The 23223-nt window shown below is 42.7% G+C and overlaps 1 protein-coding gene and 1 long non-coding RNA gene across 3 annotated transcripts in view; one reads left to right on the forward strand and one right to left on the reverse strand.

Annotated features, from left to right (window-relative positions):
* The window catches only part of HS3ST1 (heparan sulfate-glucosamine 3-sulfotransferase 1), a 31198-nt gene extending 29347 nt beyond the window's left edge, over window positions 1-1851 (reverse strand). Inside the window, exon 1 of one of the 2 annotated variants that reach the window (XM_073805050.1) lies at window positions 1097-1215. The gene's annotated coding sequence lies outside the window, so the exon portion shown is untranslated. Of the gene's footprint in view, window positions 1-1096 lie in introns of both variants that reach the window. The other variant, XM_004325694.4, reaches the window with a different exon arrangement.
* Window positions 1852-1900: 49 nt separating this feature from the next.
* Window positions 1901-17410, forward strand: LOC109548860 (uncharacterized). Its single transcript, XR_002175060.3, has 2 exons — window positions 1901-2485; window positions 17069-17410. It is a non-coding gene; the product is annotated as an uncharacterized lncRNA (long non-coding RNA).
* Window positions 17411-23223: the final 5813 nt, after the last annotated feature.

Below are 23223 nucleotides of genomic sequence, written 5' to 3' on the forward strand. Positions count from 1 at the left end.
GTCGCCTCCCTAGAATCCCCTCAAAAGCATCTCTGTACAAGTAGTGGATAAAAATAGCCGGCGGACAACGCTGTGGGGAGGAGCGAGACTCGCGCAAGACAAGGAACGGATACAACTGGTCCTGCAAAGTGGAGGGCGGAGGAAGAGGGATAAAATCCCCTCCCGAGAGAGGGGCCCGGGAGTGCGAGGAAGCGTGGACTCCCGCCCGGCGGAGGGGATGAGACGGAAGAAGCACAGAGCCGGCAAACGTCCGCGGAGCAGAGCACACCTCACACCCCGCACCATGCAACCCAGCTCTTGCCCCCGCTCGCTTCTCCATCCCATTTTTTTTGCCAGCTCAGGAAGCGGCCCTCCGGCTCCCGGCACAGGCAGGGGCCAGAAGGGTGAGCAGCGCGCAGTCGGCCGCCTGGCTCGGAGGGCGCACCTGGAGACACCAGGCTCCGTGAGTGTGCCCCTGGTTCTGAGCCGGGTTCTACGCGTTCCCACCGCAGGTTGGCGCCCCTCCTCCCCTCACCTTCATCTGCCGTCACCACCCAAGGTGCTCGAAATAGAAACAGATGCAGGGGAAAAAAAAAAAGAGTAGAAAGTAACACGAAAAATCAGAACCGTGCATAATTGGCATTAGGGGAAAAGGGTACTTACTGTCTGTCGCCTCGATCTCTCTCCTCCCGAGCATCCCCGCCCCTCGGGAAATGCCCCATCTCTGCTCCGCTCCAAAAGCAAACCAGACCAAGGTTTCCCCACCCTGGATGCTCCCTAAACAGACTGACTTTTTGCTGACTGTATCCGCGCCCCAAGTTCTCAGCCAGAGTGGTACCCGGGCTCCGCTGCGCTTTGAGCTCCTGCTATCCCTCACGGTCGGTCCTAGAGAGAAGCCTCGGGCAGGAGCGAACCTCCTGACTCTGCTAGGGGGTAAGGGAAAAAAAATAATCCAATTCACCAAATCTGAAACCCGGATACCTGCCTGTAAAAACCAGTCCTTGAAGACTTGCACAGCTGAGGGACCAAGTCAGGAGGTTAGGAGGATGGGAAAACCTCTGGCCTCTCCTTCCTTTTTCCCCCAATGTACACTCCACTTGCTCCAGCCTCAACTCACCTTGGGCTCTGCTCTTGCCCTAAGTCCGGGCTGCCAGGTCAGGGCACCTCGACGGCCCCTCGTCTTGCCACTCCCCAGACTGACGGCCCTCGCCTCGCGCGCTCGTCACTCACCTGAGCCGCGCCACCTTCCAGCAGGTCTGGCGCCCGAAGTCGGCTCTCGGGCTTGGCCATGGGCAGCGCCGTGGAGCACCGGCGGCCGACGGAGCGAGCCTCGAGACGACCTGGGCAGGCGGGTGAGGCACGGGCGCAGGCACCCACTGAGACCAGGCAGTGGCGGAGGTTCGTGGCTGCCCGCGAGCCGGGGACTTTGCAGGCGCGAGGCTAGGTTATCAGACCCGAGGAGGGGAGGGGCAGGAGGAGGGGCAGGAGAGGGAGGAGGGGACGGAGGAGGCGGGCGCTGAGGGAGAGCGCGTTGGGCAGAGGAGGATCGCGAGCGCCCACTGCTGCCCGGCCCGCGCCGGTGCTGCCCCGAGTCGGGTCCGCTCGGTGACCGGCTAGCTACTTAGCGCTCGCGGCGGCGGGGCTGGGCTGAGGACTCCCGCCGATGGGTATTGAAAGAGTCAGTCCCGCCCACCTGACACGGCAGTTCCTCGGGTTTTAGTCCCGGGAGGCTGGGGGGTGGGGATGGGGGGTTGGGGAGGGGACCAGCGCTACCGGGAGGAAGGGGTCTGTTGTGGGTTGGGTGACTCTGCCGTCGCTGCAAACCTGGGAAGTCCTGTCTACTCCGTCACTCTTGCTAGGGAAAGGTAGGTCCGAACCCCGAGCCCATCTCTTCCTCCACTTTCCAGCCTGGCAAGGTCCCCGATACCTGCACTCCTCCCACGTGCGTCAGCACGGCCGGTTTCCTTCCCGGCAGGTGCCCTCTTTAGGCGTCGGTGCTCCCCGCGCCGCCCAGGAAGTAGGGTGAGCCATCCTCGCACACCGCAGCCCAACCGGGACGCCAGTGGCTGGGCACCCCGGGCCGGGATCAGCGCGAGCAGCCGGCTCCCAAGCGCTCCGTGTCGCCATGAACACGCCCTCCAGCTTCGGTTTCGCGTCCGCGAGCCGATGCCGGTTCACCAGGGGAGCGCAGAGCGTTCAGCTCTGCCTTTGCTAGTGCACCAGGATTGCAAATGTCAGCTCTGAAATTAAGCAGGTCTCCCTGCCCCCTACCCCGCGTTCCTGTGGCTGGGAAGTTTTGTGTGAGAACTAGACCGGCCTTCAGTTCAATTTCAGATTTAAGGTTTCCAGGGGCCTGGAGTTGGAATCTCCTTGGGGAAGCTGGGCTTCCTGCCTAGCCGAGCCAAAGCAAGTCACCCTCAAAGGCAGATCAGCAAACACGTAAAAAAAAAAAAGAAAGAAAAAGAAAAAGAGAAAAAAGAAGGAAAGAAAAAAAGAAAAATGCCAGGTGAGCGTCAAAGTAATTTATTTTATATGAAATTTCAGCAGCTCTTCCATATCTTAAATATTAGAAGGTAAATACTTGGAAGAATTCGAATTTGTCCTTTAAGTTTAAAAAAATCTTTCATTAACTTTGCTTAGATTAAAAATACTCTCCCATCTAAGTAATTAATGCTGTAGGAAATTGACCCCTTTCTCACGTACTGTTACCCAGTGCCCTTTTACAATAGAAAACAAGATAATGACCAACATTATCTTGCTGTCTAATAAAGCTAGTAGCATCTGGGAGGCCAAGGCCAAGTCTTATTTTGGAAAATAAGCTTTTAGGGGTTTTAATGACCCTGGTTACTTCTTTGAGCCAGACTAATTTTGACATGTCTCTTTTAGGTTGAAAAAAAAAAGAGGAAAAGAAAAAAGAAAAAAAAAAATATATATGTTTTAAAAAGTCACTTTAATCAGACTTGTGGTTAGGGGCTGAGATTGGAGGAAGGTGGTCAAAAAGTACAAACTTCCAGTTATAAGATAAATAAGTACCAGAGGTTTAATGTACAACATAATGACCATAGTTAATTAACACTGCTGTATGGCACATAGGAAAGTTGCGAATAGAGTAAATCCTAAGAGTTCTTATCACAAAGTGAATTTTTTCTTTCATTTGTTTCTTCTTTCCTTACTTTTTATCGTGTGTATATGAGAAAATGGATGTTAGCTGAACCTATTGTCGTAATCATTTCACAATATATGTAAATCAAACCATCAGGCTGTGTGCCTTCAACTTACACAGTGATGTATGTCAAACTTATACAATGATGTATGTCAATTATTTCTCAGTAAAACTGGAAAAAGCAAAGTCAGTTGAAAGCCCCACTTTGAAAAGCCTTAACGTTCAAATTTACATTAGCTTTAAAAGAAGTGCTTTTTTCCCCCTATTCTATGAAGCCGTGTAAAATCACATATGAGGCTGTGTGGGTCAAGTGGTAGTTTAAGATATACCCTTGCCAATTACTGGTGTCCTTAAGCTCCTACCAGAGGCTAAGCCCTGCACAGACCATGAGTTCTTCGAAATAGGGAGCGGCTTTGATGTACTAAGTTGGCATGATTACTTTTCCTTAAGAGTTCAAAGTGATTTTGTGCCCATAGTCCGAATTTCACAACTCATTTGTAAGATGTGAAGGGAGGCTGCCAGTGATTCCATTTGCACCCTGGGAGCCAAAGTCGGGTGAACTGATCTGCTTAGTTCCCCACTACAAGTCCAAAAAAGGAACTAGAACCTCAGGCCCCAGCCTTGAGTCTCTGTTACAAGCTTCACTTGCACCAAGTGACTCAAGGCAGATCTGGCAACTGGCAAGAGTTTAAGGACTGGAATTTTAGCTTCTTTCAATTTTTGAAATTAGCCAACATTCACTGATCGATGGTGAGTATTCTTGTGCTTAGATAACTAAGAAAGAGTTAATTGGTTATTTTGTTATTCAGCATTGTTGTCTTTGCCAAAACATTTGTCATTTCTCCTGAACAACCTTCCCTGACCTCTTCTGGGCCTGAGTTAGGTTTTCTATCCAAGTGTTTATGTATCACCAGAACTCAGCTCTGCTATAACAACACAAACACTGTACTGAAAATATCTGCTTAGAGATCTGTCTTCCCCACTAGATTAGAAGTGCTTTGAACATGGGGAGTACAATTTAGTTATCTCTTCCAGAACCTTGCATGGTGTCTGAAACATAGTATACTCTCAAAAAAGATTGTAAACTGAACTTCCCTGAAGGAGTCAGGGTTTAGGTCAGATGTGGTTCCGTTTTTCCATTTCAAAGCTATCAGTGTAAGAATGGATGGACATAGGAGACACAGTAACAGTCAACTAGAAAAGTAGGTGTCACTCTCAGATGGGTGGCCTTAGACCTTCTTACTCAGTGTCATCAACTAGAAAATGAGAGGGTGTTAGTAGGTGATCTCTCAGCTGCTCATATTCTAAGGTACCAAAGTCTTTATAGAGCACCCAGTAGGTATGTGTTTACTACTATGCCAGGTACTCAGGAAGAGATGGAAAAGTAAGACATCGCCACTGCCCTAAGGGAGCAGAAAATCTTATCTCAAGGAGAAACAAGACTGACAGAACCCATTTTTACCAGGACTCACTGGCATCAGTTAAGTTTCATACTGTGTCCTGCAGAAGATAAAGGCTGCAGGAAAGAAATGGAAGTGGAAGTAACTGGCCTGTGTGTTGGATCAAGAATCAGGAATACACCCAGCTGAGACTCATCCAAGACTTTTGTGCCAGGTTCTGTACAAAGTGAATGATATGAACCTCACCATTTGTTCTTTCATCGATCTTCTTGGAAACCATGATGTCCACATTTTACAAAAAAAAAAAAAGGCACAGAAGTTTCAAGTCATGACATGAGTGAGTGGGAGTAATGAGGGCACCAGAGGAGGAAGTGATTTATCCAAGGCAGCTACCCTTCCAGTAAAACTTAGACTCCTAGCCCATGCTCTCTGTACTTGAATAGTTTGCTTATGTTTGTTTTTGGTATTTTCGTTTGTTTACTTTCCCCCAAATATGTGATGGAAGAGAGAGGTCAGGAGAAGGGGAGTTGGAGAGAGAGACAAAGAGAGAGCTTGCTTCCTTGGAGCACCTCCAGGACTCACGGTCACTCTACCTGCCTGGGCTCAACCTGATTTTATCTGTAAGGCTACCCTGCGCAGCCTCAGCCTTTCCTCCCTTAATGGCCATTTGACTCTTTCAGGTTAATAGCATGAATATTAAGGAGTTCAGTGGGATTCTTTATAAGCAGAGGAAATTGGGATCAGGTTAAAAATCCAATTTTAATAAACTTTTCAAGTCTTGATTTAGATAGAGCTCTAATGGCTCTCAGTGCTGAATCATCTTAAAAGTCAATGTTTTTGGGGTTTTTTTTTTTTGCGGTACACGGGCCTCTCACTGCTGTGGCCTCTCCTGTTGCAGAGCACAGGCTCCGGATGCGCAGGCTCAGCGGCCATGGCTCACGGGCCCAGCCGCTCCGCGGCATGTGGGGTCTTCCCGAACGGGGGCACGAACCCGTGTCCCCTGCGTCGGCAGGTGGACTGTAAACCACTGTGCCACCAGGGAAGCCCCTAATGTATTTTTTAAAAGGTCCTTGCTGTATAGAAAGTTTGATGGGTATTGTTTAATTGTAGATTGTGCGTTCCTGTCTTCATAGGAAAGATCACATGTAAAACTGATAAAAGCAGATATGAAATGCCACCATCCACAGAGCTGGTTGGGTAGAGGAGAGGGAGTTGGGTTTGAAAGATAATTTTCACTCATTTGACCAAAACAAAGAGAGTATGATTACACTGTGTGGAAATGGTATCCTCAAATAACTCCTCTAATTTGATTGTGCTGAGGTCTAGAATTGTTTCTATATCTTTTGACTTGCTAATTAGCTGGAGCAGACGGCTTGTGAGAGAGAAAATGAGGGTCATATCCAGAAAACATGTAGGATTGTGGTTCCTTCCAATCAGCACACCCATCACATGCCTCCCCCAACAGCCCGACCAACTCCCAACTTTATCTATATGTCCTTGAAAACGTTTCACGCCTCTGTGATTAATAGATTATTGGATGTTTTTCTGAAAACAGAACTTTCATCCCCTTCCCGATACCAGATGTATTCTTGGCACATGTGGTTACAGGGTTTAGTTCTAACTTTTGCCTTTATAGGACCTATCCTTCACCAAAATGAATTACTTAATTAATTAAAAATTAAAATTATATTGCATGACTACATTGGTGTAAAGAAGAGTATATTATTCTTATTTATTTAAATATTTTCTGAGATATAAAGCTTGTTATTTCTTCTGATTTTAAAAGAAATTAAAACTTTTTTGAGAAGCACTGAAAGTACCCTGGGCTCTCATGACTTCTAATGGAGAGCTTGGCCATGTGTAGATGGTGATATTGCAAGGGATGAATGCTTAATTGATTCTGGTGAAGGATGTATGATAAACCCAATTTGATACTCATACCTTATAGTCCATTTGTTGTGTTGGGTAAACAGCTCTAGACAGCATACTGCTTTTATTTCTGATCCTGTGTCAAACTTTGCCCCAAATTACACACATCAGTGCTGCAAAAATTGCAATATTGCAGGTCCAAAGTGGTCCCCTTGTTCAAATTATTAGACCCTGCTGAGTGCTGGAAAGCCTTCAGGGCGATGGGAAATTTTGGCACTCTCTTTGATTTCAGGTTTGCTCGGACCAAAGCTGACTGATGCTTTGATGAGCAGGTCTTGCTGATTCTCTCTTTTAGGTCTTATTCAAGGATCCTGGGAGGTTCAAACTCTCCAGGAAAAAAAAAAAAGGACCTTTTCCTCTCTCTTCAGCCCTATCAGTTCAGTGGAAACATTTACTGGGTATATCCTATATAGCAGCCCCGTGGTACATACCTGGGCTGAGATTTATAGAGAAGAATAAAATGTAATCCCTTACCCGAAGGGGCTCACAGATGAGCAGAACAGAAAAATTACAATTCAGTCTGACGATTCTCATGTGCTCCTGTTCTCTGTATACTAGGAAGGTCAAAGGAACATTTGGGCTGTGATTCTCACACCCTTACATTCCTACCCTGAACTCTCAGCTTCAAGCAGCACATGATATTTCTAGCAGCTCTCTCCTCTCCGAGTCCCCGCTGAAGTCCTCCAGAATGTGGCCTATTGTCCGTGAAAACCAGCAGGGCTGCCTTCTCACTCCTAAGCCTTGTTTTGATTCTATATTTAAAATAGAGCCAGAGCTATGAGAAGAGTCTTGAAAGATGCTCAAGTTCTCTTTCTGACTTTTGCTATACTTTTCTTATAAAGAGTTTGCAGTGACACTCAGAAGAGCTAGCTATATTTATATATTTTTTCTCCTTTATGGTAGCAATATGTATTTCAAAGAACACTTTGAAGCTCAGACAACTTAGCTCTAAATGAAAAACAAACATTTTGTATTTAAAATGATCAAGCTGACATCTCAATATATTAGTAACAATATTTATTATAAAATGTAAAAATGACTAACCTGCAAGTATGATACCTCAATTCCTTTTTGTAGCTGTCCTGTGACCATGAGAGACCTCAGCAGGGAAACAAAATCTGACCTCTGGTACACAGAAGATGTAAAAACAAGTGGATCAGAGAAGAATTAAGACAGAGCCCTGATCAAACCATGCTTGAATTCCATGTTAAAAAAAATGGTTAACTTGTACAAAGTTAGGAAAATATATTAGACAACATGGGAAATAAGGAGGAGGTATGTAGAGGTAAATAAAAATCATGACATTTATTGATATGCGTTATGCTAGGAGATTCGAATACATTCTCCTTTTATTCCCATTTTGCACATGGACATATAGAAGTTAAGTACGTTCTTAAAGGGCATACAACTAGCAATGCTGGATTTAGGGCCAGGTGAACATCAAGTCCTTCTATGTTTTTTTCCTGTCTCATGATCTAATTCTCTCTTTCCTCTCTCTCTCTTTTTTTCTTTTTCTTTCCTCTCTTACCTGCATGTATGCACTTTAAAAAAAGCAGAAAGAAGAGTCCAGTGGATTTTATGTCCTGTCTCCAAATGTAGAAGAAGAGATCTAGGGTTCTCTTCATGCCTAGAAAATGTACTTACATTCTAGGAATTATCCATAAGGTATTTACATCCAATATTCATACTGTAATTGCATTCAGTAAACTCACTCTAGACTTAAAAGCTCAGTTCTCAGTGTAATTGTTTTTCTCACCCCACATACAATCAGCCCTTTAATATAGTAGCTGTTATGGAGATGTATTTGCTGCAAACTTTATCTCACATTGGGGCCCTTGATTTCATGTGGTGCTTCAGATCTCAGCTCTAGTGTCTTATGGTCACTAGTTCATTTATTCCAGCATCAGGTAGTTTTCTAGCTCTTACTCTCTGCCAGGCACAGGGGTGGGCCCTGGAGATACAGGGTGAAGTGGAGACAGCACCTGCTGTCGTCTTAGAGCTGAAAATCAGGAAGGTGTCAGTACATCCTTTGGAGGATTAAATGCGCTTGCCAGCTCTTGCTCTTTATTTGGAGACAGCCTGCCTTTCTGAATTTATTTCTTCCTGGAAGCTGTTCTGGTTGGTGGGGACACTACCTGTCTAGGGAAATGGATGGAATGATTTGTGAGCAGATTGCAAAGAAGAATAACTTCAGATGCTTCATCAGCTCTTCCCTTCTTCCTCATGGGAGCAGGATGCCTGCAGAAAGCATCCAACCTGCTCGACTCCTCTGCTGCTTCTCTGGGGTCCTCCCCTGGTGGAGAGAGGTCTTTTCTGGCCTGGGGCTGTCTCTTCCTCCCTACGTAAGTGTACCCAGTTCTGGGGTTCAGCTAGCAGCCCTTTTGGCTCTCATGTGGTACGTTCTCCAGCGTAACTTCCCTCAGTAGTGAAGAACTTATTTAGCTTTCATCTGTCTTGGTGTTTATTGCAGAGGCACAGAAGAGGGGTGCCACTTATGGAGGTAGATTTAAAATCTCCCAACTGATTAACCCTCTTTCTTTCCTGGTCCTAATTCACTTATCCCTTGCCCACAATTAGCACTCATTATGTACTGCCCTGTTCTCTAATTGTTACCATGGCCAAGGTCATTTCCTGGGGTTATTGTATGTCTATTGGGCTCATAGTCTATGCCTTTTAGGCCCTACTCATACTTAGAAAGAGAACATGAAGTGAACTCCTCCAAAGTAAACATTCAGGAGATATTGCAAACCCCAGGAGGGCAGGTTCCAGAACCAGATTGCTGGGGTTCAGATCCCAGCTCTGCAGAATGAGCTCTGTGACTTCACCCAAGTTATTTAGCCTCAGTTTCTTCTTCTCTAAAATGGTGAAAATAAAAATGGCCCCCTTCTCTTCATATTACATGTAAAGCATACAGTAAACACTGAATGCAAGCACAATATTATAAAAGGGAATTAAATCAGATGGTCCCGCCTTTCTTAAAAAAAGTACAACAAAACCCATCTACTTTCTTAAGCACCCTAAATGCCTCTGGATTACAGACCCTTTAAGGGAACAGTTCTTGTGAACTGACAACGTCTGCTCCAGAGGTCATTGCTGCTTGAAAATCATAGCAGTGAAGGGAAGGAGAGTTCTCAAAGAGAAAAGCTTGGGAGTCAGACAAAGCTAAGTATGATTCTCTGCCTTTCAAGTCTATTCACATTTTCCCTCTGAACCTCAGTTTTTCTTCTATAAGATAAACACAATGGTACTTAGAAGACAATATTTTGAGATTTAGGTAAGATGATGCAGCTAACAGCCACTGACTGTGTGGCACATATATTTTGGTTTTACTGAATACAAGGAATATTCCTTTTGTCACTGATTTCAAGTAGTGCCATTAACCAGAGCTGATGTTGCTTCCTGAGTGGACTTGTATTCACTTGAAAGGCAAGTGACACAGAAGGGGTGGAACAGAGCAAGAGGAAGAGACCCCAACCCCATGGGAAATCAAACTGGGCCATTATCTTCTGAATAAGCGAGAATGGGAGGTGTTTCTTTTGCAGAGAACATCTTTCTAAGTTTGCTAGCTGTACTCCACTCACACGTGTGGCATGTTGAAGCATAAAGGAAACTCTCTTTCATCATCCACCCTTGATATATGCAGAATAATGGCCTCCTAAGATGTCCACATCCTAACACCCAGAACCTGTGAACATATGATCTTATGTTATGAGTTGAGTTGTGTACCCCGACTCTCAAATCCATATGTTGATGTCCTAACTGCCAGGACTTTAGAAGTTGACTGTATTTGGAGATCAGGTCTTTACAGAGGGAATTAAGAGAAAATGAGGTCATTAGAGTGAACCCTAATCTGACTAGAATATTTATATGAAGAGGAGACTAGGCCACAGAAATGCACAGAGGGACAACCATACAAGGTCACAGGGAGAAGATGGTCATCTACAAGCCAAGGAGAGAGACCCTTAGGAGGAACCAACTCTTCCAACACCTTGATCTTGGACTTCTACCTTCTAGAGCTGCGAGGAAATAAGTTTCTGTTGTTTAAGCCATCCAGCGTGTGGTGCTGAGTTACGGCAGCCCTAAAAAATGAACACAGTTCCATAAACACTTTGTTGTTGGTTTGCAAGAGAATAGAGAATTCCTGGTCATTACTACAAATACGGACATTGACTTTGTGAAGTCACATTTATACCACAGTGCCCTGTTTCTGTTCTCTTTGCATATATACTATCTTTTAAAAAAAATTTATTGGAGTACAGTTGCTTTACAATGTTGCATAGTTTCTACTGTACAGCAAGGTGAATTAGCTATACATATACATATATCCCCCCTTGTTTGGATTTCCTTCCCATTTAGGTCATCACAGAGCATTGAGTAGACTTCCCTGAGCTATACAGTAGGTTCTCGTTAGTTATCTATTTTAAACATGGTATCAATAGTGTATATATGTCAATCCCAATCTCCCAATTCATTCCACCCCCCCTTCCCCCTTGGTATCCATACATTTGTTCTCTATGTCTGTGTCTCTATTTCTGCTTTGTAAATCAGATCGTATATACCATTTTTTTCAGATTCTACATATATACGTTAATATACAATATTTGTTTTTTTCTTTCTGACTTACTTCATTCCAATGAAAATTCTTAGTGTATTTCTAAAAGACATTTTAAAACAATTATACTCACCACATGTACTTCAAATAATAATAACATGAAGTGATGGCAGTTGGGTGTATCAGCTATATATTGCTGTGTAACAAATTAACCCTAATGCTAGTGCCTTAACACAACACACATTTTTCTATTGGTTTCTGTGGGTCAGGATGGCTAAGCTGGGTCCTCTGGCTCAGAGTAGCTCAGGTTCTAATCAAGGTGTCTGTCTGAGCTGCAGTCATGCCTAGGCTCAGAGTTGGAGGATCTGCTTCTAAGCTCACTCACTTGGCTGTTGGCAGGATTTAGTTCCCCACAGGTCATTGAACTGAGGACCTGGTTCCTTGCTGGCCATTCTGAGGTTTCCCTCAGTTCCCTGCTGTATGGCCTCCCCATAGGGCAGTGGGCTTCATCTGAGTTAGCAAAAAGCACACCCCAGATGGAAGGCAGAATCTTTTTATAACTTAACCTCAGAAGAGACATCCTGTCACATTTGTCATGAGCCATTTGTTATAAATAAGTAGCTAGGTCTAGCCTATACTGTAGGGGATGAGGCTACTGGAAATATGAAGTTCAGGAGGCAGGGATCATGACAAGTTTCAAAACTGACTGCAGCAGCAAGCAAGTCCACCAACAAGCAGGCAGCGACATCAGCCTCATGACACTGCTTGGCTGACCACAATGGCAAGATGCCATCAACTGTGGGATAATCCCAATTTCACAAATATTAAAATGTAAAAAAAAACCTTAAAGTCAGTGAAATACAGTATGTTATTTCTTACAATCTTTGAAACGGCACCCTTAAGTGATGTATTATAACATTTTTTTTCCTGTAAGTTTTCACAGTACCTTTGTAATTACATGTTATAATAAGAATAAAGAAAGCCAAAACCATTGAATCAAATTTTGAGGTACTTAGTTAGTAAATCATTCAAGAGATCGATACTACTGTGTTCTATGCATGTGAACTAATCCTCAAAATGTTTGATGTACTCAAAGAAAAAGATCATTTTAACTTGACCATCAAGGGTCCTGCTTGACCATCAAGGGTCCTGCTTCCAAATGACTAGTCAGAGAATGGAAAGCCTCACAAAGAGGTGGGATCTGGGCCACATCCAGGAATCATGGGCTTGGTTTCTATAGAAGAGTTTCAAATGGCAAAATTCTCCACTGAATTTACTGAAAACGTCAGAGGAGAAAGAAGCATTTACAGGCCCCAAGTGATACATGAATAAGGACTACATGCTACTTTTAAACTTCCGCATCTCAGTATTAAGGGTTCAGCTAAATTTTAAAGTTTACTTTTGCATTTGTTTGATTATAAAGTAATACTTGTTCATTATAGCTAATTTGGAAAATCACAGAAAATTAGAGGAAAAAACAAAACAAAACAATAACACCACTACCCAAAGGCAATTCCTGGATTAAGACTGGGTAGATAATAGCTGAAATGAAAAATGAAATTGAAATTGCCAGTTTGTCCTACTAGGGTATTTCTAAGCCTGTAGCATTTAAATTTGTTTAGTTTTAACTTTATTTAGCATAACATTTATTGTATATTTGGATTTCTAATTTCTTAGGAACAGGCACAAACAGGGGCCAGGTCTTTGCTTTAAAAAAATTAAATTAGTGGGTAATACTTCAACATTCACGTCATATAGAAAATGAACAAATATTGTCTGATGATACATGGAAGTCTGAAGAAGGGTAAGTAGTCAAACAAACTCACTTTCACCCAATTCATGAACCAGGAATGAAGAACTGGGTTCAAGACGTAGGGATAGGTCTTGTTTACCTCCGCAAGGCTCGCATGCCTCTTCCTCTTTGCACCACCCTCCCTCCTTCCCCAAAGCACCCACTCTCCTGACTTTTTAATTAGAGATTAAATTTGCAAACTGGAATGTTATTTACATACCATCATCCAGTATTCTTCTGTGTCTCAGTCCTTTCTTTCAACATCATTTATGCAATTCATCTACACCATTGCTTGGAGATGAAGTTCATCGTTACTGCTGAATCGTATTATATCGTGTGAGTAGCGGAATGTTCTTAGTCCTACTGTGGATGGCATTCAGGTTGTTTCCAGTTTAGGACTTTCCCAAATCACACATCTGTGAATATCCTGGTGCATGTGTTTTTGGTGCACAAGTGCAAACATTTATGTTGTTCTACACTTGGGAGTGGGATTGCTACATCACAGGACTTGCAAAAGTCCAACTGAGTGGTTAATACCAAACTGTTTTCCAGAGAATGTGTGCTGACTCAGTCCCCACCCATAGTGTGTGAGTTTCCATGGCTCTGCTTCTTCTCCAGCACTTGGTAGCACCAGTCTGTTTACTGTCAGGAACTCTACTGAGTATGTAATGCTGTGCCATTTTGGCTTTAATTTGGACTTTTGTGATTGCCAATGAAGTTGAGCAGCTTTTTTTCTATGTTTAGTGGCTATTTGGATATCCTCTTTTCCCCCCCAGTTTTACTGAGATATTATTCACATATAGCATAAATAAGTTTAAGGTGTACAACATGATAATTTCATATATGTATATATTGCAAAATGATTATCACAGTAAGGTTAACACCTCCATTCCCTGACATAATTACTGTTTGTTTGTTTGGTTTTCTTTGGGGGTGGTGGTGATAACATTGAATATCAACTTTCACTTTTTTAAAAAAATTAAAGTATAGTTGATTTTCAGTATTATATTAGTTTCAGGTGTACAGCATAGTGATTCGGATTCAGATTTTTGCAACTTATACTTGATTACAGGTTATTATATGAAAATGGGTGTAATTCCCGGTGCTGTACAACATAATCCTGTTGCTTATCTATTTTATATATAATAGTTTATATCTGTTAATACCATACCCTTAATTTGTCCCTCTTTTATGAAGTGCCTATTTATGTCTTTTGCCCATTTTTCTGTTGTGTTTTTGTCTTTTTGTTATTGATTTGTAGAAGATCTTTATATGTTTGGGGCAAGTTACTATGCCTCTGTTTCCTTGTCTACAAAATGGTAATAATAATAATACCTGCTTCACATGATGCTGTCACAAGGATTATACGAGTTAATGCATGTAAACACTTAGAACCATATGTGGCACACAGTAAGTGCTCCCCTAAGTGTTTCCTATCGTTATCAGCCAGGTTCCCATGGCTAGCAAGTTGTGGACACAGAACTCCAAAGAAGCTTCTAACTTCCATTCACCAGACATTGTCTTGCCAACAGCAACTTTACACATCCAGAAAGATTGAAACTCACCATAGTTACCCCTAATTGGGCCCACTCAGGGCCCCAGTGGTAGCTTTAGAGGAAAATGCTGGTTGTGATTTTATTATCATCACCACACTATTTTTAAAATATTAAAATTGTGTTTTTCCTCTGAAGAGAACAAGGTAGCTTTTTAATTGAAAATTACTGAAGAAGCACTGTTTTTTCCTCTGAAGAGAACAAGGTAGCTTTTTAATTGAAAATTACTGAAGAAGCATTTATCTCACAGCCACTGTATGGTGCAGTTGGCATTTGGCATGTTGATTCCAAAAGTTTTAACAAAATGATTTTGCACCAGGAGGGTAAAAAAAAAAAAGAAAAACTCCCCGAACACAGGAATTAAATGTATTAAAAATTAAAGGACATGCAATGTGAGCAATGAAGTATTTTAGGCTAAGTGCCCATCCCAGCCTCTTCCCTTGGTTCACAAGCCACACTTAGGAAAAAAGGGATATTTTTTTCTTTTCCACTCTTGCTCCCAGGGGCCATGGCAATAGAATTTCTTATAAACAAACAAATCAACAGACTATAATCAGCCTGCCTTGGCTCCTTCCATTTGTGAAATTTTCACAGATAGTTTAAATAAATTATTTTTTGAGGAGGGAAGTGTGCAGGGGACCATAATTTAGGCCTTTACAACCAAAAATGACAATCTTTCATTTATTATTCCTCACGGAGAACAGCTACTAATATCTTCCTTCTAGGTCCCTTAATTAAATTCAGCTTCTTATATTTTTTTCTTGATTCACTCCCTTTCATTCCTGGATTAACCTAGTTCTTCGTAGTTGTAATTTCTCTCAGCTGTTAAATTTCATTTACCTCATTTAAATTTCTGGAGGTTTCTTTCCCGAGTGGAAAGTGTTTATTTTTTCACTTCTCTCCCTAGGCAAGAAAACCATCCCACTTAGACGAGAGTTAACTAAGTTATAAACATTCACACTGAAATGTATTATCCTGTATAGTAAGTACATGTGTGAATATAGAGTGATTTTTGGAAAGGGAGAGTGATTGGCCCAAGACTGTCAAGAAAACAGTCTTCTCCATCCTTGAAGTCCCTTCAAAGGGTTACGTCTCCTACAAAATCTTGTTCTCTCAACTTCCATAGAATGACTGTGAGGGTACTATAGTAAACTGTGTGGTTATTCCTGATACTTGCTCCCACCTTCCTGTATAGGGTTATACATACTTGCCTGTTGCTGTGTCTTACAGGGCCCCCTGTGGCAAGACTGTACTATTTTGTCCATGGACATTGGCATTGAGCATGTGACATGCTTCAGCCAATGGGATGTGAGCAGATTAGTCTCCTCTGAGGGGAAACTTTCAAAGGCGTCACAAGTTTCCACCAACACTCTTGTTCTTCCCCTGTCCCAAGTTCCTTCATTCTGGTTCTAGAATGAGCAGGCAGATGGAACCCCAGGAGCCGAGCTGTGGCCTCCTACATGGGACATGAGCAAGAACTTAATGTCTGAGGCTTGGAGGTTATTGGTTACTTCCTGTCATTGAAACTGTTTATTGACTTGTCTTATTCAAGGTACGTTCCTTGAAGACAGGGAATGCATCTTCTTTGTTGGGTATCTGCATAGTTTGGTGCTTATCCATCAGTAGGAACCAATAAAAGTTTGTTGAATAACTGAACGACTTGATGAAGATCTCCAGCAATAAGCATCTACCCTCTTCTATGGCAGCTATGCCTTTTGGAAAATGTTTCTCACCGTGAGCAGAACTCTGATTCTCTAGGACTTCCACTAAGTGTATCAGTTCTCTCCCCTGGGCTCACATAAAACCACCTGATACCTCGTCCATAAGACAGTGTTTGAAAACAGTGCTATTCTCCATTCGGGAGATTGTTCCTTTTGTTTTGTTATCTTCCATGCTTTCCAACTCCTCAACCTCCTGGGGGCTCTCCTTTCCAGGTTCAGGGATGTCCCCATGTGCCCTCTAGAACGTGAGATCTGGAATCAGCACCAGCCTCTGTGTGTGGTCAGAGTAGCACAAAGTGAGAAAAGGTCATCTCCTCTCGGGTAATCCTCCATCTGGACTAATTACACTGCATGTAACACAGCCTTTGCTATTCTTGGCAGCCACATCACACTGCTGACTCATATTGAGTCAATCAAATCCCTTAAGCCTTATTCACGAGTCTTTATGACCAAGTTCTGCCCCAACTTGTGAGGTAGGTTTAGGGGACCCAAATACTTTTCCTTGTCAAATTCTTTACCTCATTTCATTTGGTTTGTGGTTTCTGTCTACTTGGGAAAAGGAAAGCTTTGATTTCTCGGAATGGAAACTCAGCTATTAGCCAAGAGAGAGGAGAAACAACCTTGTCCCATCAACTGTGGAATGATTAGAGAGCCCCATTGTCTGGTCCAGCAGTCTGTACTTAACTATGTGAGGCAGTTCATTGCCAAGCCTATGGTGTCTTCGCTGAATTTCTCAAGGAGAATGGAAGAATATTGAGAGCCAGCACCAACAAGCAGCTCTACTTATGTGTGACAGACTCAAAGTGGCTCCCGTGATCCCCACCTCCTAGTAGCCACACCTTTGCATAATTCCCTCTGCTTGAGTGCAAGTGCATCCTCTAATTTGCTTCAAACCACTAGAATTTGGCAAAGGTGATGGGATGTAAGTGACTGCATGTACACTGTTATATTACATGAGATTGTAATATTATCTTTCTAGGAGACTCTCCCCACTGGCTGTGAAGAAGCCATGAATGTTGTGAGCTGCCCTGTGGAGGAAGCCACATAGCAAGGAACTGAGAATAGCAGTTTCTAACTGACAGTCAGTTAGAAACTGAGGTCTTCTGTCCTACAGCTTGTAAGAAATGGATGCTGCCAACAGTCATGTGGCCCTGGAAGAGGATCTTTCCCCAGTCAAAACTTGAAGTGAGACTGCAGCCCTGGCCAGCACCTCCATTGCAGCTTTCAAATGAGACTCTGAAATGGAGAACCTAACAAAATAAAGCCTGGACTCTTGATCCACAGAAACTGTGATATAATAAATGTGTGTTGTTTTAAGGTGCTACGTTTCTTGTAAATTGTTACTCAGGGATACGTAACTAATATACCGTGAACTTAGGTGATAGAAACCAAATTCAGCTGGAAGCCAAGGATATCACGAAGCCCAGAAAACACACACCCATTGTCTTTTTTTTGGTAGGTTGATTGACTTATAGAATCTTTGATGAGCCCCATGTACCATACCACCAGGATGTTAAAAGGCCACCTTAATATCCAACCTCAGACAGTAGAGATTTTTTTCTAGTATTTGTCCAAAGAACCTTCTGCTCTTTCATCTCATTCAATGGTCTACTCTTCTCTTTTACTACCTTTGGATTCCTTGGTACTGTACCTGAGTCTGAATGTTTTCTTCCTGCTCTCTGGTCTCTTAACTTTGATTCTCCACTGAAGCAGGGTTCCTAGTTTTGATGCCTCCTGTACTTTTATTGAGAGGAATCTCCATCTTGGTTCTGTTATATCTATGTCTTCCTGGTCTGGTTCTCGCAGACCTCCTCCCACCAAAGGAGAAGCATCTAATGTTCTAGACCACTTAATGGTGAAAATCCTCCAGGCAGTAGTATGACCTTCAATACAATCTTAGATATTGCTGATGTCAGTGGGGTCACCTCAAGCCATTTTGTTATTTCCACTGGGGTTCTTTTCCTCTTTGAGCATAAACCTGATCATTATCATCATCATATTAAAATTCTGTGTATGTCTTCACATATAAAAAGGAACTTGTGAGTACCAATGGCTGGCTAAGAGTCATTTGTATATACATGCTGATGGCCCATTTGTATGACCCAGCCGTGGCTTGTAGTTCCTGGGAAAGTGCTTGAATCCAACTTGTTATCTCAGAGACTGGATGCTGCAGCCTGAGAGAGAAGCTGATGAATGGGCCTTAGTGTTTATATCAGCCATGCTGTTTTTACATGCAATTGAGCTTACCAGAGATAGAAAGGGCTCCTGGATTTCTTTAGACCTAATGTACTTTAAATACTATGGATATAGAGATAGAGAATCCAAGAGCCCAGGTTCTACTCACCCAACCTTGTTCTTTAAAAGCAAAGCAGTCTTTGAGCTTAGGGACACAGGGCCTCCTCATAGACTTGACATTTCAGGTTCAGACAATTTCCCTTAATGTATTACTGCTGAGGAAAAACATACGCTACGAGCAACTTGAGTCATGTCCATGGACAACCTTAGAATAATAGAGAGATCAGAAATGGAACAGAGCTAACCACTCAGTCCAACCCTTAATTTTTCCAACAGAAAAACAGAACCTCAGAAAGGTCAAATGCTTGGATCAAATTTATGCAGTTGATTCATGGCAGTGTCCAGACTTGATTTCAGACAAGGTAGCCATGGTGTTCTTTAAAAGCCCATAAAGAAATGAAAGTCCAGAGGAGAAGGTCAATCACTTCTAATTACTCAGAGGAGAGGTGAGTTAGAACATACAAGGCCAGACCTGAAAGGACAGGCACCAGATCCAGGGAAGACTATTCTCCATCTCCTGTCTAGACTTTGAGGAGTCCAGATAACAGGTGGGGATGAAAATAGATATCCACTATCTCAAGGGAGACTAGGGTCTAAGAAGAGAAGGCATCAGGCATGATGCCCTTTCCTCAGGGATCCAGTGTGGAAGGAGAAGCCCTCTTAGACAAAGTTGTGATATTATTAGGACTGTTTATTTCCTTGTTTCTGCTCCTGAGCATTTAGTAAAAGGCTTATTGATTTCCATTATTTTTAATTCCAGCCTGGCCTCAGCTGTACAGTGGGGAGTTAATAGAAAGGTCTTTTCTGTCTGGTCCAGAATATTTGAAGATTGCTACCCTCTAAGGCCAGCGGGATGGTGATAGTGGGAACCAGAAAGGGATGAAAAGCAAAGGAGAATCTGAAAAATGAGGTCAGGGCCTCAGAATCACGTGCTTCTTTCTCCAAGATATTCTCTCTTAAGTACCCACCTTGCAAGGACTTTTTTTTTTTTCCGGCTTATAATACATTTAAGGCCTAGATTAAAGGCCTCCTCTATCACCAAGTCTTCAAGATTTACCATTTACTCCCTCAATACTGTCTTCTGCATCCCCACAGCCTTTAACTGGATGTAGCTGCCTTGCTAGCTGTAAGTATGTCTGTCCATCCTACCAGAGGGTAATCTTTCTCAAAGAAGGGAAAGTATCTTTTTTATTTTATATCCCCCTCCTCTAACCCCCACCCAAAGTGGCTAAAATATAAACTTAAAGGTGGCAGATAATCACAAAATACATCTTCTGTTAAGGAGAAGTAGCAGCACATTGAGGTTGAGCCTAGAGTCACTGAAGTCACATGGCCTGGATTGGATATGTGGCTCCAGTGAGCGCTCATCTTGTGACTTCCACCAATATCCTTGGCTTTTCTATGCCCTATTTTCTTAATCAGTAAAGGGCCATGTTACTAGTACCTGTTCACTGGGATTAGTGTGTCTTAAGGGAGTTTGTTTCATGAAAAGTTCTTAGAACATTGCATTGTCTGGCATTTACAAAGCCCTCCAAAGGTAGATTGTATGCACTGGGTTCCATGGTCCAACTCTACACGTGGTGGCATCCCACCAGTGTATGGCAGAGTCATTCTGGGAGCTTCGGCCTGGTTCTTTCAGCTGTGTCCAGTCCCCACCCCAGCATGCCCTCCCCTTCCTCTCAGCTGTCTTCTCCCTGACGCACTAGGGATGTGTCCCAAGGCCCAGGTGTTTTTGTATCAGTTTCCTTGCTTTGACTCTGCCATGGGTCTCCCAAGGCTGTACTGTAGAAACATTGCCTCTGTACAGGCATCCATATCCCTCCAACCTCCTACTTTATTCAGTTTCAGGAGGGTTAGGATTTGGGTTGCATCTCTGAGTCTACTTGATGACCACAATCGGGATTCTAGATTTTATTGTCTGATATATTGTGCGGGATGGGGAATCTTGGCCTCTGGTGCCTCAGGTTATGTAATTCTGGATTGAGGATCTCCTGTTCTTTTCTAATAGTTCATCGATTGGGGGAGGGGTTTCCTCTGGGAGAATAGGTGAGTGATAATTTCCATGGCCTGACATCCAACATGAACACCTGTGGACATTGTGTTCCTTCTAGGTCAGTCATTCTCAAAATGTGGTCCAGGACCAGCAGCTTCAGCATCACCTGAGAACTTGTTAGAATTACAAATTCTCAGACCCCAACCAAGACCTTCTGAGTCAGAAACTCTGGGAGTAGAACCAGCAATCTATATTGTCACAAGCCCTCCAGGAGATGCTGGTATGTACAATATCAAGAACCACTATTCTTGGCCTTCAAACCACCTTTTTTCTGTGATGATACTGCAGATGGCCAGGGAAGTCCCTCCTAGGCGTCTATGTTATACCTTTATCAGGTAAGAGACTTTACAGTGGTGTTTCCCAAACTTCCATGATGACAAGAATCCTATGGCAGAACATGGTAAAAAATCATTCTCAGCTTTTACCCCGACCTTCTGAATCATGATCTCTGGGGGCAGCACCTGGGAAGCTACATTTTTAACCGGAGTTGCAGGTGAATCTTACCCATGAAGTTTAGGAAACACTTCTTGAAGATGGGCGTGGTGGCTATAGGCTGGGTGGGCTTTTCCCACCTGACATGTTGGAGATGAGCACTGAGGGGTCAGGAGCTGTCAGAAGAATAGATTATTATCAATTTTTCATTCTTTCTGGCTCCACAAAGTGGACAAAACACAGCACTGGAGTCTACACAGGCTGCAGGAAATGTCTCTCCTGGCGTCCTCATTTGTCCCTGGATTTCCCAGACAGGTATACTTGCAGCCTCTGTGTCCCTTGTCTTTACTTCCCTGGTGTCCTGAGCCTCTGTGTGATGGGAAGATGAGAAGGTCCTTGCTCCCGGGGTGTCAGCCACTCTGAGCAGCCTTCTTTCTGCTCCTTAGCATCCAGGAGCATTCACTCCTGTGTGTCCTTTTGTTCTGATTGCCACTAGTTTTCAGGGAGGTCTCCATCATCCCTGAAGAATGAGTGCTGTGCTGAAAGAATTTTTACCCATTAGTAGCTCTAAAGTCCAAAATCCTAAATGCAGCCTGGCCCTGCCCACTGGTCTCTGACGGAGACATCTTTACAAGCACCAGAGACTGACTTGTAGCAATTTAGTTGAAACGGGTGATTATTGAAGTGTTTTCAGGGCTCATAGAAACAACAAGAGGAGAAAGAGTAGATGTAGAAACAGGTAATCACCAGGGAGAGCTGACCATCAAAGACTGCAGCAAAGGTCATTATAGAAGCATGGGATGGCCCTCTCAGGGCACCACGGTGATGAAAATGACCTCTGTTCCCACATTATTGCATCATTCTCTCAAGATCCAAACCCTGGAATTGATTGCCAACTTGCAGAGCCCAACTCACGAGCCAGCTTCTTGCTGACCCAAGACAGGGAGAGAAGAATTGTATTGCTTCTTCTTCTCTAGTGAGGGGTTGGTGTTTCTCACCAGGACTCCAGCTAAGAGGAGTTTCCCAAATGGGAGACTGGGGATGGTAGGAAGAGGAGGCTGGTTGTCCCAGAAGCTAAAACTTCTGATAAGTGTCTACTATGTGGATGCTCCAGCTTTTGACAATGCAGATATTTAGAGAAAAATATAACTTAAACAACTTCAACTGCTTTCTTGAAATTAAAGGTAGCAAATGGCCTTCCATTCCCTTCCCTTCCCTTCCTTTCCCTTCCTGTTTCTCTCTCTCCCCCGACCCACCTCCCTCTCCTTTTACTGGCAGCAATGTCCTACCACTCAGTATTAGACAAGTTCTGTATCCTTGGAGGTAAAGGTAGAAAAGTAATATTCTGAATTATGAGAAAAGAAATTAGAAATTGTGTTCATGGAAATTGCTGAATTAAAACTGCCAAGAGTTTATTTATCTTGTTTATGGGTCGATCTGGGGTCCTTTCTGTCATTCCATAGCATGCTAATATTCATTTTAAAAAGAGGTCCTTAGCAAGTACCTAATAGTAGAATCCAGGTTTGGGTATATGGGTGTTTACTGTAAAATTCTTTCCAATTTGTTGTATGTTTGAATATTTTACTATAAAGTTATAGATAACCAACAAGGAACTATACTCAATATCTTGTAATAACCTATAATGGAAGAGAATGTAAAAAAAGAATGTATATATGTATATATATATATATATATATATATATACACATATATGTATAACTGAGTCACTTTCTGTATACCTGAAACTAATGTAACACTGTAACTCAACTATATTTCAAAAAAAATTTTTTACAGTTAAAAAAAAATAGGTCTTTAGAGTTTGTCATCTTAACATTTAACATAGAAATTTCCTTATTTAAAAAAAAATTTTTTAAGTACAAAGTAATTGGGGAGAAGTCTTATACAGAAAGATGCTCATTTTAGCATTATTTGTAACAGCTTTCAAATTGGAAACAATCTAAATGGGATGAGTATCTATATGATGTACATACTTTATGGTATACTATGCTGACAAACCATTTAAAGTTTGTTTGTTAAAAAGTGAAGTGAAAAAAGCAGTGCATAAAACCTAATCACAATTATGTGGAGCAAATTAAAGGAACAAAACCTACCAACTGAGAAAACAGAGGAGTTGGACACAACATTAGTACAGGGCTCGCCTTTAGATGATAGGATTAACAGTGATTAATTTAGAACATGTTTTTTTGGTCACCTCTTGCATTTCTTTAATTCCCCCTAATTTCAGTCAGAACATGCATGTATTTCTTTACACCAAAATAAAGTTGACTTCTGTTTACAGCGGCAAGGAAGTGTCCTTCCTTGGGCATGGATCCTGTGTGCTTCCACTTTGCATT

This window comes from Tursiops truncatus, chromosome 5, assembly GCF_011762595.2.
Source record: "Tursiops truncatus isolate mTurTru1 chromosome 5, mTurTru1.mat.Y, whole genome shotgun sequence".
NCBI classification, from domain to species: domain Eukaryota; kingdom Metazoa; phylum Chordata; class Mammalia; order Artiodactyla; family Delphinidae; genus Tursiops; species Tursiops truncatus.